The following is an 18,633-nucleotide window of genomic DNA, read 5'->3' as shown; positions in this document are numbered from 1 at the left end:
AATTAAGAAAAAACAGGCTTAGCTGGTTTGGCTCAGTGGATAGAGCATAGGCCTGCGGACTGAAGTGTGCTGGGTTTGATTCCAGCCAAGGGCACGGGCCCGGGTTGCGGGTTCGATCCCCAGTGGGGGCGAGCAGGAGGCAGCCAATCAATGACTCTCTCTAATCATTGATGTTTCTCTCTCTCTCTCTCCCCCCCTCTCCCTTCCTCTCTGAAATCAATAAAATAAATATATTTTTTTAAAAAAAGGAAAGAAAAAAACAGCCCTGGCCAGTGTGACTCAGTTAGTTGGGCATCATCTAAGTGCACCGAGAGGTTGCTGATTCAATTCCCGGTGAAGGCATATGCCCTGGTTACAGGCTCGATCCCCAGTAGGGGGCATGCAGGTAGCAGCAGATTGATGTTACATGAATGTTTCTCTCTTTTCCCTTCCTCTCTCTCTAAAAATCAATAAACTATTCTTTAACAAAACAAAACAAAACCCAGCACTCTCAGGCACCTAGACCTAGGGTCACTAACTTTGTATCTACTGACCAGGCAGAGGTCTGAGATAGGAGACCCTTCAGTAGATCTATTTATTTAATTTATAGCTGGACTCTCTTCCAGGAGAACTAAAAGACTCAAAAAGATTATAGTTATCCTCTAACACAGTAAGGAGAGCCTAGGATATTTTATTTATATACTAATTATATACTTCATTTGTTCCGTTTCTCAAACAGAACTTACTCATTCACTTATTAGTTCACTCAATAAACACAAACTCTATAAATGTAGGGAATGTTTCAAATGCAAGGAATAGAAAAGTGAACAAAATACACACCCCCCTGCCCTTGGTAAAGTTTACAGTTGGCTATAGAAAAGCAGGCATTAGTCAAACGGTCACATAGATGTTTCAATTGTGAAAATGCTTTGAAGGGATGTATACAGTATTATAAACATACGTAATCGACCTGACTTTGTCAAAAAGGATTCCCTAAGGAAGACATGATTTAAGGGGAAAATAAGCATTTCAGACAGTGGGTAGCAAAGGCTCTATCGATAGCAAGTGGAGCCCAACACTGAAAGGTCAGTGGATCGAAAACAAGAGGAAACTGTTTGAGATGGAGGTGGAGCTGGATAAAAGTGGACAGATGTAAGATATTAAGGGACAAACTAAGTGGGATTAAGGATGATTACTGAGGGTAAAGAAATCCTGGCTTGTACAACTAGATACAGAGTGGTGCCGATCACAGAAATGAGCTAGTAAATGAAGACCAATTTTGGGGCAGGAAGAGAATCAAGATGGGAAGAAACCTAAGTTTGATTTTGGACTTGTTGAATATGAGGTGCCTTTGATACCTTCAAGGAGAGATGTTAACCACAGCTGCTGGATACAAAAGTTTGGGGCTCAAAGGAGGGGTCTAAGGCAAAGATATACACACTGAAACCTCTACTCTGATGCAACTTTGTGGGGGCAAAGAGGCTAAAAAAAATCCACACACAAAAGAACTTTCGTGGAGCATTATTTCCCTCCTACTGTGTGGGCTGGACTTAGTAACTTACTTCTACCCAACAATCTATGGTGGAAGTAATGGTGTGTGATTTGAAGGCTTGTCATGAAACATTCTCCTAGCTCTCCCGCAGATCACACGCTCTGGGGAAAGCCAGCGCCTTGTCAGAAGGACACGCAAGGAACCCTACTGTGAGGTCCACGTAGTGAGAAACTGAAGCCTGCCAACAATCAGCACTATCTTGCCAGGCATGGAAATGAACACTTTGGAAGCAGGCCCAGGCAAGCCTTCAGGTACCTGCAGCTTTGGCCAACATCTTGACTGCAACATCCTGAAAGATCCCGAGTCAATACCACTCTGCTAAGCTGTTCCTGATTCCTGATCCAAAAAATATGAGAAAATAAATATTTATTGTTTAAAGCCATTGAGTTTATCAACAGAGAATTTCAAGAGCAAACTAGGACTAGAAAGGAAATTCTTTAAACTATAGTAAACATTTAATGATGGAATTTCTGTAACATAAATATGATGACTTAAGCACTCTCAGTTCAATCTGACATTGTACTGGAGGTCTAAGCAATAAGAAAAAAAAAGTAAGAATTAGAAAGTAAAGAGACAAAATTATCTCAGCAGATAGCATGATTTCTATACAAAAATTTTAAAAGAATCAATAGCTAAACCATTAGAGCTAATTTATGATTTCATTAATGTTGCTGAACACAAGATGAACATAACATTAACCATGCTCCTGTATGGTCATAACTAATGAGACTATAAAAAACAGATCACATTCCAAATAACTATAAAAACTATTAAGGTATTTGGGAACAAATTTAAACTATGTGCAAGACATGAAGAAAATTATGACGCTCTTATCAAAGGATATAAAACATTTGACTAATGAAGAGATATACCATGTTCAGGGAAAAAAACCCAGCCTCTTCAATAATTAATCTATAAATTTAGTATAATTCTTTTTTTATTGAGGTAAAATTAACATGTAACATTATAAATTAATATAATTCAAATGAAACACAAATGAAGCTTTGGGGGACTGGATTTATTATAAAGCAGAAGTATCTAAAACCATGTGGTACTCAAAAAAAGCCCATATGTGTGTGGAATACTGAAAAGGTGCTACAACAAAGCAGAGTAGAAAACTGGCACAGGGACAAACGGCTTTCCATATGGTAAAACATAAATTTAGATCCCACCTCATACCAACAAAAGTAAATCTGTGCATAGACAATAACTGAAGCCAATCATGTTCAAACAAAGGAGCAGCTATTTTTGGCCAATTACCTACTGGCTGGCTAAGGTCAGAATGGCAACAATCCCCTAGGTTTCAATAGTATGTAGGGTGTCCCCAAAAAATGTACACACACTTTAACAGCTGAAAAGTCACTTCATTTTCAGTTCAAGTTTAACTGATTTGAAATAATGGGTGAAGCCAAACTAAGTTTTGAACAAAGAAAATTAATCCTAAAGTGCCACTAGACTTTTCGTGGGGTTACATAAAAGATAAAGTTTACGGTACAAAACCAGCAACAGTCAACTAACTGAGGGCACACAAATACCAAACGAAATGATTCTTGATGTTTGCTATTCTATTGCTTCGAGTTAGCAGAACAATCATCAGTTTGAAAACAGGCATTGATAATGAAAATTATTCATTTCTGTAGTTTCTTTTAAATTTTGAAAATGAACTGTAAATAAACACTGACTTTATAATCATTCAAAGTGCATATACATTTTGGGGGCACACCTGTATTCTCCACTTCCTATAAAGTATTTAGGCCAACATTTCTGCCACTGTCTTTGAGTCAAGTGATTATTAAAATTTAGTACTGAGGCGGCTTATTCACTAGCAAAAAAAAAAAAAAAAATCTTCAAGTATTAGCATATTCATATTCTACCTGCGTTAATAACAAAGACTTAGTAAAAACCAATCCCAAACCCCTGCACAAGATGATGTCCACATTCCATATAAACATGGATCTTCTCTAACTCTATTTCTCAGGTGTCACCCCAAGTTTAGAGGTTGGGGGAACAGGCTTATCATTTTGGATACTAATGGTATAGACTCCTACAAAATTTATGGGCTTGAATGTTTCAATGTAGAGCATTCAATGTTTGGTATCTTAAGTGGAATGTCACTTTCTAAGGTAATAAAACTGACTTAATTTTTAGCAATACCTTTAAAAGTTTATATTTTTTCCTAGTTATAAAAGTAATACATGTTCAATACAAAGAATTTAGGAAACACAGAAAACCACCTATAAACCCTAATAAACACTACTACTACCAATGGGTTAAGTGTCCGTTCAGTCATTCAGAACAGATAGTAGAAATATTATGTTTTAAAGTAAGTCTGTAATATCTATTTTGTCTCATTTTTGTGTCTTAAAAGCCTTTATCAGAAAGAAAAGGGATGGGTGTGACTATAAAGGGTTAGCATAAGAGATTTTCATGGTGATGCTGTATTTTGATGTGGTTTTTTTTTTTTTTTTAATTAAAGTAATATGCTCAACAGACATTTCTAACCCCTCTTTCCACCCCTGCCACTGAGAATCATGTCTTAGGCAACATCAAATATCTTAATGGTCGCTTCAAATTAGCACTGATATTCACAGTCTATGTCAAAATGCCACATATTGTTTAACACTTAAAGAATAGACATAAATGGATACAAACTGAGGTGGCTCCCTGCCCCTCACGATTCTGACCTTTGCTCTCCGTGTCCTCCCCGAAGGGTTCTTCTGGTAACAGACTCAACCCCCTGACCACAAAACAAATGACCCAGCCAGGCCAACCACAGAACCTCATCCCTGGCTTCTTGAGTCACAGAGCTAGGAGCCTGTGCATCTAGGACTGCCAACACTGCCCAGCACACAGAGAAAGCCCAAGAGTATAGAGGGTGTCCCAAAAAATGTATACACACTTTTCTTCGGGTTTCTGTTATTACAAGCAGTACTGCTATGAACATTCCTGAACACTCTGCAGTCCAAGAGGAGCAGGACAAGCAGAGGCATACAGATCAAGAGGCAGAGGGTCTGGACTCTTCCTTGGCTTTTGTGAATACCCAGGAGTCCTTCCTTTAATCCCCTTTTCTGCTTATGAGAGTTTCCATTGGATTCCTGACATAGCCAGAACATCTGGGATGGCGGGGGTGGGGAAGTGGAACTTACTAATATAGGTAAAACCAAGCAGGTCCTGGTTCATCCTTTTAGTGCCCCAAATCACAAAAACATATCAATCCTAAGTATGTAAAAAACTCATCATAGAAACAAAGGATCACAACACAACACAACACAGATCCACCAGCTGGCTGAAGAATAAAGAACATAACCTTTAGTTCCATCTCCAATACCATCTCTTCCCCAGCTCCTCACTGCCAACCTTTATTCAGAACTTATCACTCTACTTTTTCCTGATAGTTTTACCTCACAGTATCTCTTAACAATGCCTTGTTTACATTTATTTCTGAACTGCTTATAAATAGAAAAAAAATCTGAGACTTTTTTTCTAACACTGTGTTCCCAAGATCCATCCATATGTTGCACACAGTTGTAGTTACTTCATTTTCATTGGCTTAGCATACCCCAGTTTATCCATTCTACTTTTAATGGACATTTGGTTCTTTTTAGGTTTCTGTTATTACAAGCAGTACCGCTATGAACATTCCTGAACATATTTCCTGGTACACACATGCAAACATATTTATTTAGGGCAGGGGCCAGCAAATTTCTTCTGCAAAAGGTCAAATAGTAAATATTTTAGGTTCTGTGGGACATCTCTGTCACAACCATCCTAATCTGGTACCACAAAAGCAGCATAAATGATATGTAAACAAGTAAATGCAACAGTATTTCAATAAAACTTTATTTAGGAACACTGAAATATGAATGTCATATAATTTTCATATCACAAATTACAAAATTATTTTAATTTTTTTAACCATTTAAAAATTGTTAAAAACCTTTAACTATGAGCCCTGATCTAGAGAATACCCCTAGGGGTATTGGGTCACAGGATATGCATATATTTTTTTAAATATATTTTATTGATTTTTTACAGAGAGGAAGGGAGAAAGATAGAGAGTTAGAAACATCAATGAGAGACAAACATCGATCAGCTGCCTCCTGCACACCCCCCACTGGGGATGTGCCCGCATCCAAGGTACATGCCCTTGACCGGAATCGAACCTGGGACCCTTCAATCCTCAGTCCGATGCTCTATCCACTGAGCCAAACCAGTTAGGGCAGGATATGCATATTTTAAATATGATCAATTTGTTTACCCAGATGGCTGAAGCAAAACAATGCAAAATGAAAGCTCTGGATGTATTATATCCTTGGCAACACTTACTGATGTCAAACTTTTATTTTTTTTACAATCTGATGGGTGTGAAGTTGGTATCTTATACTTTTAATTTGCATTTCCCCACCATCTCTGACCTTCTTGGCCATCCCATTTCCTCTGCCTACTGAAGTCTAATTAGTTTTTCTTCTTCTTAATTTTTCAAAATATGTTTTTATTGGTTTCAGAGAGAGGAAAGGAGAGGGAGAGAGACAGAAATATCAATGATGAGAGAGAATCATCCATCGGCTGCCTCCTGCACACGCCCCACTGGGGATCAAGCCCACTACCGGGGCACATGCCCTGACCGGGAATTGAACTGTGACCTCCTGGTTCATAGGTCGATGCTCAACCACTGAGCCACACTGGTCAGGCTATAGCTTATCTTCTTAATAAGAACTGTCTTTTATGGTTCACATTTTCTAAGTCTAAAATTCTTCTCTATGTAGAGACCATTTTAAAGTTTTACGCTTTAGGTTTCAGTAGAGATTCAATGTCATTTTCTTCCATGTGGATAACCAACTGTCGAGTACCATTTATGGAAAATTCATCCTTTCCCTAATGGTGTGCAATGCCAATTTTGTTACAAACCTGGTTTCTAGGGTTCTACTTTCTGTTTCATTGGTCTGTCTATCCCTACACCACATTGATGTCTTATTACAGCTTTAAAAGAATTCTTCTTTAAAATTTTATTTTATTGTTTAAAGTATTACAGACAGTAGTACATATTATCTCTTTTTTTTCTCCCCCCCATTGACCTTCCCCAGGCCTCCCCTACCCCCCGGCACATGACCTCACCCCCCCCCCCCCAACCAGTGTCTTGTATCCATTGGTTATGCTTATATGCATGCATACAAGTCCTTCGGTTGATCTCTTACCTTCCCCCCAACCCCCGCTCCCAACACTCCCCAGCCTTCCCACTGTAGTTTGACAGTCTGTTCAATGCTTCTCTGACTCTGTATCTATCTTTTTGCTCATCAGGTTATAATGTTCTTTATTATCCATAAATGAGTGAGATCATGTGGTGTTTTTCTTTCACTTCCTGGCTTATTTCACTTAGCATAATGCTCTCCAGTTCCATCCACGCTGCTGTAAATGGTAAGAATTCCTTCTTTTTTATAGCAGCATAGTATTCCATTGTGTAGATGTATCATAGTTTTCTAATCCACTCATCTGTTGATGGGCATTTAGGCTGTTTGCAAATCGTGGCTGTTGTAAATTGTGCTGCTATGAACATAGGGGTGCATATATCCTTTCTGATTGGTGTTTCTGTTTTCTTGGGATATATTCTTAGAAATGGTATTACTGGGTCAAATAGCAGTTCCATTTTTAAATTTTTGAGGAAATGCCATACTGTTTTCCACAATGGCTGCACCAGTCTGCATTCCCACCAGCAGTGAAGGAGGGTTCCTTTTTCTCCACATCCTCTCCAGCACTTGTCATTTGTTGATTTGTTGATGATAACCATTCTGACAGGTGTGAGGTGGTACCTCACTGTCGTTTTGATTTGCATCTCTCAGATGATTAGTGACTTTGAGCATGTTTTCATGTGTCTCTTGGCTTTCTGAGTGTCCTCTTTTGAAAAGATTCTATTTAGGTCCTTTGCCCATTTTTTGATTGGATTGTTCATTTTCCTTTTGTTGAGTTGTATGAGTTCCCTGTAAATGTTGACGATTAAACCCTTATTAGAGATAACATTGGCAAATATGTTCTCCCATGCAGTGGGCTTTCTTGTTGTTTTGTTGATGGTTTCTTTTGCTGTGCAGAAGCTTTTTATTTTGATGTAATCCCATTTGTTTATTTTCTCCTTAGTCTCTCTGGCCGTAGGATCTATGTCTGTAAAGATGTCTGCAATTTTGCAGCCTATGGAGTCTTGTAGGATTTTTATGGTTTCCCCATCTTACATTCAAGTCCTTTAGCCATTTTGAGTTTGTTTTTGTGTATGGTGTAAGTTGGTGATCTAGTTTCATTTTTTTGCATGTATCTGACCAGATTTCCCAGCACCATTTATTAAAGAGGCTGTTTTGACTCCATTGTATGCTCTTGCCTCCTTTGTCAAATATTAATTGAGTATAATGGCTTGGGTCAATTTCTGGGTCCTCTATTCTGTTCCATTGGTCTATATGTCTGTTCTTGTGCCAGTTCCAGGCAGTTTTGAGAACTGTGGCTTGGTAATATAGTTTGATGTCTGGTATTGTGATCCTTCCAACTTTGTTCTCCTTTCTCAGGATAGCTGTGGCTATTCGGGGTCTTTTTTTATTCCAGATGAATTTTTGGAGAGTTTGTTCTAGATCTTTGAAATATGTCATTGGTATTGTAATAGGTACTGCACTGAATCTATAGATTGCTTTAGGTAGTATGGACATTTTAATGATGTTGATTCTACCAATCCATGAACATGGTATGTTCTTCCTTTTGTTTAGGTCTTCCTCTATCTCTTTTTTCAATGTCCTGTAATTTTCCGAGTACAGGTCTTTTACGTCCTTGGTTAAGTTTATTCCTAGGTATCTTAATTTTTTTGGTGCAATGGTAAATGGGATTGTTTTTTTCATTTCTCTTTCTGTGAGTCCATTACTGGTGTATAAAAAGGCCATAGATTTCTGGGTGTTAATTTTGTATCCTGCTACAGTGCCTAAAATAATTATTGATATATGGTAAAGCAAGCCTTGTCACCTTTCACTACTTCTTGAGGAATGCCTTGGCTACTCTTGACTCATTGGCCTTCCTTAGCTACGCTGACCACTCAATTACTTAAAATTCCATCCACTGCAAAAGAAACCTAGTAGTTAAAACTGTTTACATGACTAGGGTGGAACAATTCTACTGTTTTGAGAAAGTACATTTAATAAATCACAAAGACCATAAAAAAGAAGTTGGCATTGAAGGAGGAATTAAACTCAAGTCTAATAGCTAAGTTCCAAAAATTTTACAAAATGACATGATTTTCAAAATAACTTTTATGTCTACTATATTTTGTTTCTTAAAAACAGTTTCAGTCTTTTAGAGTCACAATTCATTACATGCTCTCTAGATATTTACTGAGTCTTGGCCAACTATGTTCTTCATACCGTGTCGGGTACTGTGTATGGTACAAGCATAAAGGCAATGATCCACACCACAGAAGCTCTTATCACACTGCTAATCACCAGTCTAAGAGACATGCCATTCACATTATAAGAGAAACATCAATTCAGCTAACTTGGCAGGGAAAAGACATCCAGACAGGGAAGTTTCTAAACAGGTTTTCTCAGAAGGCAATATAAGACACTAAACCTTCTGCAACAAGATTTTCTTTAAAGTAAATTTTTTCTGTAATTGTTTTCTGTCTTTCCTCTACCTAAAACCATTTATGGATTCCCTTGTTCTTCTAAAGAATACTGTTATTGCAGGACTCAAACCTAAGAGTCCTTGCTAAAGAAAGTCTATGGTCAAATAAATAGGGGAATGCTACGTGCTCTCTTTGCCCTGGGAGATTCATACTGTATATTATGGCACTGAAGGTTCTGTGAATTTCTGCAATAAGGGAACCTACTTAACTTTATTAACTTAGAACTTCTCTTTTTCAGGCATGGAACTTTCTCCATATACTTTGTCTTTCTTTTTTGCATAATATAAAGCAGGTTTCAAATAGCAATAAATAAAGTAGTAGAGATTGGTTTCAAATGCTGGAATCAGGCAATTTTTAAACTATGGGTTACTTTCTTTTTGCAAAACTGCTATATCTGTATATCTGCAAATTCTGTAAAAAAGAAATCCCATTCTGTTTAAAAGTCCCTCACAAAAAAGGCCTTCATGAAGTAAAGGTTAATTCTAATATCTTGATTTAACCATTTTAACTTCATTATTTCTGTTTTGTTCCTTAACATACCTGAATATAATATAAATAGTTGTGGACAAAAATGAGATATCCAAAAGTCACCATTATATAAATCCCTAAAAGAAAATATTCTACAAACTTCTCAGAGAAGTGAAATTTGTCAAATATTTCTACTGTCAATTCTTTTCTTAAAATTTAGAATATCATAGTCTAAAGACTGTATCAGCACAAATACTACATTCAGCAAATGCAGCCTTATCTCAGGTAGGATGCTGTGAGGAAGGAGTTAACACAGCATTTCTGTTTTACTCAGTCCTTGCTAATCCTGGGGGAATGCCTAGAGCCATAGCAACGAACCCTGGCCAGACTGAGAACTGAACTCCTAAAAAGTTCAGTCACTGGTTAAGGATGTTAGAGGCAGTGGGTCAGTATGTACCAGGATGTTAGCAATGTACAAAGTAATCATCAAGATTTATGATGTGTGCCTGGTATCTCTTCTGGGTTCTAAGTTTCAGTTAACAGGCTGGCCAGATGGCAGAAATGTGCCTGTGTGACCAGCTTCCTGTAAGAACTCTGGACTGTCATACTCATGTGCTTCCCTTGCCAGAGACATCTTATATGTCTCGATCATTCACAGCTACAGAGGAAATTGTGTCCATGTAACTCTTATAGCAGAAAGACTTGGAAGTCTGTGCCAGATCTCTGGAGCATTCACCCATACATCTTTTTCCTGCTGTTCCTGTACTGTAGCCTTTGCTGTATTAAACCTGAACCTGAGTACATGATGTTGAGTTGTGTGAGTCCTTCCAGCAAATCATGGGATCCACAAAACAAACACCATTAAAGAATTTGGTTGGCCATTACTTGCTTCTCTCATTTTTCAGAAGCTAAATGATCATAATTACAATGATCATAATTACAATCTCCTTAAATGAATGAATCGGTGTACAGGATAAAAGTTAACAGAGTAGGCCTGAGACTGCTATCCTCAGAAAGACTTGGTTGTAGGTTGGTCCTTGGCTGGTGTCTGGAAACTTGAATGATAAACAGTTCCCTACACTGACACAAAACTCACCTTAAAGGACAAGCGTGCCCTACTGTGCCTAAACTATTTGTACAAACAGTGGTTTATGCAAAACACCTGCTTTCCCTCTGGGAGCCTGAAGTTTTGGTACATGCTAGGCAGAGGGTGCCTCCATCACGAGCCCCAATAAAACATTGGCAAAGAGTCTAAGGAGTTTCCCTAGTTGACAGCACTTAACTGCTGTCACAGCTCATTGCTGGAGGAATGAAGCAAACCTGAGCGACTCCACAGAAGAGAGAGGGCTCTTAGAAGCCTGTGCCTGGTTCCCCCAGACTTCACCCCTCAATCCCCGCCCCCGCACTTAATATTGCTTTGTATCTTCTCACTGTAATGAATCTTAGCCATCATTATGATATATGCTGAATCCTGTGAGTCCCCTAGCGAATCATTGATTGTGAGGGTGATCTTGGGAACCCACTACACAATCAGCATATTAAAACTTGGTTTCAATTCCAACATGTATTATGATTCTATAAATGTGGGCCTCTTTGTGCTTCTAAATGAAAAAACCATAACCACCTTATAGTCCCATTACACAAAATCAAATGAAGTAATGCACAACACACTCAGATATCATAGTACACAGTCAATAAATGTGAAATAGTATTTTAGAGCACTTTCTTAGATAAAACAAAAATTGGGAACCTTTTCTATTTGTACGGATGCAATGAGAATTCAAACAGCCACTTGGATTATTGAAAAGGGACACTCTAAGACAAACTTTAACCCTCTATCTTCAACACTGGTTCTATGAGTGATTACCAGTCCGCATGGCAGGATTACTGGGTAAGATCAAGCAGGTTAAACCCTATATAATCAATATCTTTTCATTTCTAAACCTGGTCTTCATTTAGTCTTCAAATTAACCTCCCTACTGAAAAGTGAATGCACTAATTAATTAGTACTGAGCTATGCTTGGTGGTTCAACTTCTCAAATTACTAAACTGGAATTTTAGTACAACCCATTTTCTTGTGTGTATGTGCAGCATAAAGTACAATCAACAAAAGTTTGAAACCTTTGGAGCTAAAAGAACAAACCCTAATGTAAAAAGAAGTGGAATCCTGAAGTCATTCACTCTCAGCTCTCAACTTACCCCAAAGTGGTTTTTCAAATGAATTCATATCCCAAATCCATATGTCCCACATCTCCTGTTAAAAAATAAATTTCCTATAATCAGTTTATTAAAGAATAACTCTACCCTCCCCCCTTACCTCAGCCACCCTATTCCATTGGACTATACCAGCCGTACCTCCCAATGCTGAGCATGATGCCTAGCACACAATGCATTCATTCAGTTAATGTCCAGTCCATGAATGAGTGAGTCAATGGATAAAGTATTATTACTGGAACCAACACCAAGCTCAGTGGAAATACTTGCCTCCTCTTACAAATCTATGAGGATATTAACTTTCCAGATGGGCAAGCCAAAGACACATAAACAGCACCTGTGGCAGATATTGTTTATGCCTTATCTCACCCTCAGACCCTATGTTTTTCAAGGCATGAGACCCCCAACTGAATTCAAGTGATCAATCTTCTTGCCAGTGAAGTGACCAAATTTCAACCCATGGCACCTGAGGGGAAGTCTGGTGGGAAGCTTTCAGAAACAGTTACGCTCCGTCAGAGATGCTGGAGGAAAACCTATTCGTTTCCGCCTTTGGGAATTGCTAGCATTGGATACACCGAGGTGCTGCAGCCATCTGAGGTCATGAGGGAAACAACTATTTGTGCCTAAACTATTTGTACATGGCATTGTACAAATACAATAAGGATGGCAAAGTGAACTATGGAAAGCACATGGGAACCTGATGACATGGAGTCACTGAGCAGACAAACCCTGAAATCTCTATGTCTGGACCTCTTGTTAGATGCGATGATAAAGCCTGCATTGTTTAACCATAGTCAAAAACATCCTAAGACACCACTCTGTAACCTACAATTACTTATTTAGACAGACAGCTATTCTGTGAAGGAAAAAAGTAAGATGTGAATCAGTGGAGAACCCAAATTAAGGAGTCTACTTTTACAGGAGATTACTTAGAGGCAGAATTTCAATAAAAATTTAATAGCTACAAACTAGAACTTGGTATATAACATGCCCATCTTAGACACAGCATTAATCTATCACAATCACATATCCAAATTTATTCAAACTTTAATAAATATCAAGCATATGTAAGCACTATGCCAAGTAAAATCTGATGTAGATAAATGTGAAAAAAAACTCAGTCCTGCCCTGGCTGGTGTGGCTCAGTTGGCTGAGTGTCATCCCATGTACCAAGAGGTCACTGGTTCAATCCCGATCAGGGCACATGCTGGGGTTGCGGGTTTGATCCCTGGTAGGGAGCATGCATTAGGCAGCCAATCGGTGTTTCTTCTTTTCTCCCTCTCCCTCTCTCTTTCTCAAATCAATTTTAAAAACATGTTAAAGAAAGACTCAGTCCCTGTCCTCAACAAGCTTGCCGTTGAGGGGGAGAGATAACAAGGCAAGTTTGTGTGGCACTTCACTATTTACAAAATACTTTCGTATCTTTGCGACAGGTTCCAAGTGATGAGAGGCTATACTGCACAGAGGAGTGAAAGTGGTAGGGAGAATGATTGGGGAATTGATTTCAGTTATGAAAAGACAAAAGGATATTGCAAGTGGACAAAACAATGTGAGCTAAAATAAATAGGGAGGCAGGAAAATGCATGGAGTGTCTAGGGGACCACAAACAGACAAACACGGCAGATATGGTTGAGGGGGTGAGTTCAGAACAGGGCAAATCTTGACTATCACGCTAAGGAGTCTGAAGAGCAACCGTCAGGGGGAGTTTACCCATGTTTGTACTTTTATCTCTTGAATATGTTGAAATAATTACAAGAGAATACTGTGGTTTCAGTATTCAGTTCAACCACCAACTCAGACACTAGGAAATATATTGCCACTATCAACAATGGAAACCCCCAGGGATCCTGGGGAGCAGTTTCTGGCAAGTAAACGACCACGCAGGAACTTCCTCCAGGCCAGGGGCCCACGCTCTTTTCTGGCCATGAAATCCTCAAAATCTCCAAGGTTTTTGTTCTGTATTTTTGTCAAAACACCAACTTCAGCCCTGAGTTCTAATGGAGTTCTCTTCTTCTCAAACTCTCTCTCTCTTCTTTCCTTCACCATCTTCTGAACAAGTAGTCTTTATTCTCTCTCTAACTTCTCAACTCCACAACCCAGTGTAGTCTGGCTTCACTTCAACAGAACCGTTTGTTGATCAGTCCCTGTAATGTCCTAACTACCAAAACCAATCTCCTTTTCAGACTCATTCTACTTGAAATCTCAGTCTCCTCGATTACTTTTGGAATAGGAAGGCTATAAATAAAATATAATCTCTTCTTTTCCTGGCTCCCGGCGTCACTTCTTGTCCCTCAACTTTTCTAACCATGCTTCTGTCTTCTTCACCGGCTCATTCCACTCTGACCTGACACTCTACACACCCTCCATGGAAATTCGTCAGTTGTAAAGCTTCACCCGCCATGCACTAATGGCTCCCATATCTGTATCTTCTTCCTGGAACTCTCTGGTTAGACTATAAGCTCCTCCAGAATGAGAATTATGTTTTTCATACTTGAATCCTAAAAACTTTATGGAATGTCTGAAGATAGCAGACACTCATATATAAAACAATATCTCCATCCCAACATTATTCTTTCTAGTTTCCTAATGTTTTCCTTTCCATTCTAACACCAAACACTAATTTGTACCATAACATATGAATCAGTTTGTGAATTATCTTGTAAGCTTCATGAGTGCAGAGACTTTATTTTGTTCAATGCTATTTCTACAGCTCCTGGAATAGTACCTGACAGACACATGGTAGAAGAGTTAAAAATTATTTGTTAAATGAATAAAAACACCAGAAAACAATGCCATGTAAGAAGGAATAATGGTGATTGAAATTAAAGCATTTTAAGGTTGCTGTGTTTAGGTATAGGTTAGAAATATTTAATTTACTTTAGACTTTTTAAGATCAAATATTAAAAGTTAACTAATTAAGCAAAGACAATGTGAACTTAAAAAAAATCAAAGTTGAAAAAAGAAGGAAGAACAATAAAAAACAAATTTAAAATCAGAAAACCCCACAAATATAGAAAGCTCAAAATGAAATGGTAGGACTAAATCTCAAAACATAAGTAATTAAAACTTATTAATATAAAGATGTGATACACATGAAATTAGAGCAAAGGATAGAGGTGGCAGGTAAGTAGAACTACATAGTTGCAAGAGACTTAAATTTTATTGAAATAGGACAACCCAGGGCCCATTCATGATAATTAAAACAAAAACAAAGAATTCCTTGCAAATTAGAAACAGGAATGAACTTTGTTAACCTGATAAAGGATAGGGACCCTAAGCCTACAGTAAACAAAATACATACTGGTGAAGCATAACCACAGAACCAGTTCAAAATTGTCCTATCCTGTTTCTAACAAAATACTGAGTTGCCTTTCACAGCCAACAGACCAAAACCTCCTCATGCAGGTAAGAAAGCATGTGCAGAAGAGAGAATGCTGACCTCCAGCTGCCCCCGGAACCAAAGTCTAGCTTCCCCCCGACACATAACCCCTAATCCCAGTCATGGATACAAAGGACCAGAACATGACTGAAACTTGAACACCAGAACCCGTTCAGAAGTGAAGGATTCCTGGTGCAGGAAGATCTGGTGCTGAAGCCCCTTATTATATCTTACCAAAAATGGCCCCATTCCAAAGCCCTCCAATTAAAAACTGCACAACCAACGCTTCCACATATTGGCCTGTTCCCCAGAGCCCTCAAGCTTTGCCTTTAAAAAAACAATTAATTAAAAGCCATCAGGAAGTTTGGGTTTTAAGATAACTTTCTGTCTACTTGCTTGGCGATCTGCAAATAAAACAGCTTTAAATTATTTCATTGCAAACCTCAATGTTCAGTGTTTGGCTTTGCTGTTCATTGGGTGAGTGGAACCTTGTTCATTTTGGTAATAGAAGTATTCCTATAAAGTTAGAAAAAAGGGAAAAGCTGCCTTCTATCATTTCTTCCTGTCAAGAAGTCCTATGCAGAACAGTAAAACAAGAAAAAGAAACACACTTAAGAACCAAGGGGGGAGGGGAGGATCGAAAATCCAATAAAATAAAGACAATCAGAACTAATGCGAATGTTTAGCAAGGTTGCTGGATACAAGATTAACATACAAAATCCAATGGAATTCTTTTGCCAATAGTAACTAGAAATTTGTTTAGAAAGACCTAAAAAAAAAAAAAAATGAAGAGAGGGCGTGTTCACATATGGAAGGTTTACTACAGAAAGAAGTAAATTCTCTCAATATTGATCTACCTTAATACAGTTCCAATCAAAATCTCAACGTATTTTTTAATTGAACTTAAAGTTTAAAACTTAACGTTGTATTGAACTTAAAGCAGATCCTAAAAATCACATGGAAGAGCAAAGAGAAAAAAAAACCAAAATTTTGAACAAGGTGAAAGAGCAGTGTCTACCATAAATCAAACTATATAATTAAGTCAGTGTGATAAAAAATGGCAAAGATAGATTAAAAGACCAATGAAACTGAGAGTCCAGAATCAGACCCACATGAATATACAGACTGGATATATAGATACCACTGTAATTAACCCAGTTATTAATTAACAGAAAAAGGGCAAAGGGAAGGCTGGATAATAAAGGCATGCCATTTGTACAGCTTTGCCAGAAAGTTGCAGTTTAACACTCTCCAGGTCTTTTCTCATAGATCCTAGGGAAAGGGACTGGACAAAAAAAGACTATATACATGCCCAGGGAATCTAGGTGACATCACACCTAGAAGCAGGCCACTGGCCAGACTAGGCGTGGCCACCGCAAGGGTGTGAACTCTGAGATACATAAACTCCTGAATGAAGGGAGATCCCTCTCTTGGCCCTTTTGCTCTCTTGGGACTCTTGCTGCAGGGAGTGGGGCTGTCACACTCCCGCATTCGCCCAACGTGGCTCACGGCCACATGGACCCCACACACAATGGACTGATGGACTAAAATTAGCCTGATGCTCTGCTGGACCCCGCTCCACCATGGAATGGAAACCTTGGACACTGGTTTTGCTATTAACTCTGCTGAACCCCAGGCTGCACCCTTTCCAGGACTGTTTTAAGGGAAATGGGGACTTTGGAAACGGAGGGATATAATTCCACGCAATAAAGCTTTCTGCCACATCTCATCCTCCCATGGGGTCCTCCGGAAATCCTTATTCCTTCAGTAGCCCAAGAACCCCACTCCCACTAGCAATGGAGAATGGCAGTCCACTCAATTCTCCGATAACAATATGTCAGAGATGGCACAACAAATTAATGTGAAAAGGATAGACTATTTAATAAATGTTTATCCATATGTAAGAATAAAATAAAATTCCTAATTCACACCATACAAAACACCAATTTAAAATTTTAAAATAATATATAGGCAAATATCTTCATGTACTTGGGTAGGGAAGAATTTCTTAAATACTCAAAATGCAAAAACCATAAAAAAATGAGTAATTTCTAGTTTAACTGAAAATTAAAAAGTTTTTATACAACCCAAGACATCATAGAGAGCCAAAGATTCTAGGAAAATATCCACAATAAAAATAATCAACCAAAAAATCAGAATGTATTAAAAACTTCTCCAAATCAAAATGAACAACACATAAGTAAAAATGGCCAAAAGATATGAATAGGCAAAGCACAAATAACTAATGAACATATAAATATATGCTCAACCTCAGTAGTATTCAGGGAAATGAATCTGACCTCATCAAATTGGCCAAAACACAAGTGTCAGTGTTACCCTAGGTCAGTGATGGCGAACCTATGACACGTGTGTCAGAGGTGACACACGAACTCATTTTTTTGGATGATTTTTCTTTGTTAAATGGCATTTAAATATATAAAATAAATATCAAAAATATAAGTCTTTGTTTTACTATGGTTGCAAATATTAAAAAATTTCTATATGTGACACGGCACCAGAGTTAAGTTAAGGTTTTTCAAAATGCTGACACGCTCAGCTCAAAAGGTTCGCCATCACTGCCCTAGGTAGCTAGATATCAGTAAAGGGAGGAAACAAAAGGGATCAGATATTATTAAGCATAATCAACTAGGGAGCACAAGCCTGCTGGCTACACCAGGAAGCTACAGCTTCACACACACTCAGGGGATCACAGCAGTGCCCCACCCAGGATTAACACCCCTCCCTTCCCCGCCCTTCTGTGGGGGGAGAGGGGAGCAGAGGGAGATAAGCACATGCACAACAGAAGCCAAATTGGCACAGGGAGGTGCTTGACCACAGAGGCCTGTCAGTCTAACCCGAGAAGGGATCATTGGTTAGGGGATGGACCCATCAGAAGCCCGGAAAGATTGGGAAGTTGATTGGATATTTTAAAAAAACACCTCCCGGTTCTTCCCAAACCCGAGATAATATAATTCCCAGGGAACAAAGAAGAGTTCTCTTTCTCTCTTACTGGGTGACCTGTAAAAGATACATATGTTTAACTTTATTAAAAAATATCTGTTACATCTCTGATTTCAAACAAATTCTAAAATGTTACCCATAGACAACTGTTAGCCAACAGATAAAGTCAAAAAGGCAACACATATACTTCATGAGGTGGGTAACCATTAGTGAGGGACCATAGTTTGCCACCCTAAAATATGCTTTTCGGAATATTGATTTTAAGCTGCTCATTAAAACACAAGACTCAGAAAGAACCTTTGACCTCCCCCCTTACCTGCCTTCAGGAATTCAGATAGAAAAGCCTGCTTAAAGATGGCAGCATCACCCTAACGGTGCCAGAGGGGAGAAGTAGGGCAAAGCCTGTTTGTAGGACTCCCCTCTGTGTCCTATTGT

At 38.5% G+C, this 18,633-nt stretch overlaps 1 protein-coding gene across 3 annotated transcripts in view; it reads right to left on the bottom strand.

Annotated features, from left to right (window-relative positions):
• GALNT1 (polypeptide N-acetylgalactosaminyltransferase 1) overlaps positions 1-18,633 on the bottom strand; it is a 77,440-nt gene that overhangs the window by 38,898 nt on the left and 19,909 nt on the right. The window contains exon 2 of one of the 3 annotated variants that reach the window (XM_070420991.1): positions 11,844-11,898. The exons of 1 other annotated variant lie outside the window; for it this stretch is intronic. The gene's annotated coding sequence lies outside the window, so the exon portion shown is untranslated. Of the gene's footprint in view, positions 1-1,786; positions 1,805-11,843; positions 11,899-18,633 lie in introns of those variants that run through there. One more of the 3 variants, XM_070420992.1, reaches the window with a different exon arrangement.

The sequence above is a fragment of the Myotis yumanensis genome, unplaced genomic scaffold (assembly GCF_028538775.1).
Source record: "Myotis yumanensis isolate MYYU_CA2020_CCGP unplaced genomic scaffold, mMyoYum1.0.hap1 SCAF_7, whole genome shotgun sequence".
In the NCBI taxonomy this organism is placed as follows: Eukaryota; Metazoa; Chordata; class Mammalia; order Chiroptera; family Vespertilionidae; genus Myotis; species Myotis yumanensis.
Note: the sequence above shows the minus strand (reverse complement) of the source record. Positions and strands in the feature narration are given on the sequence as shown.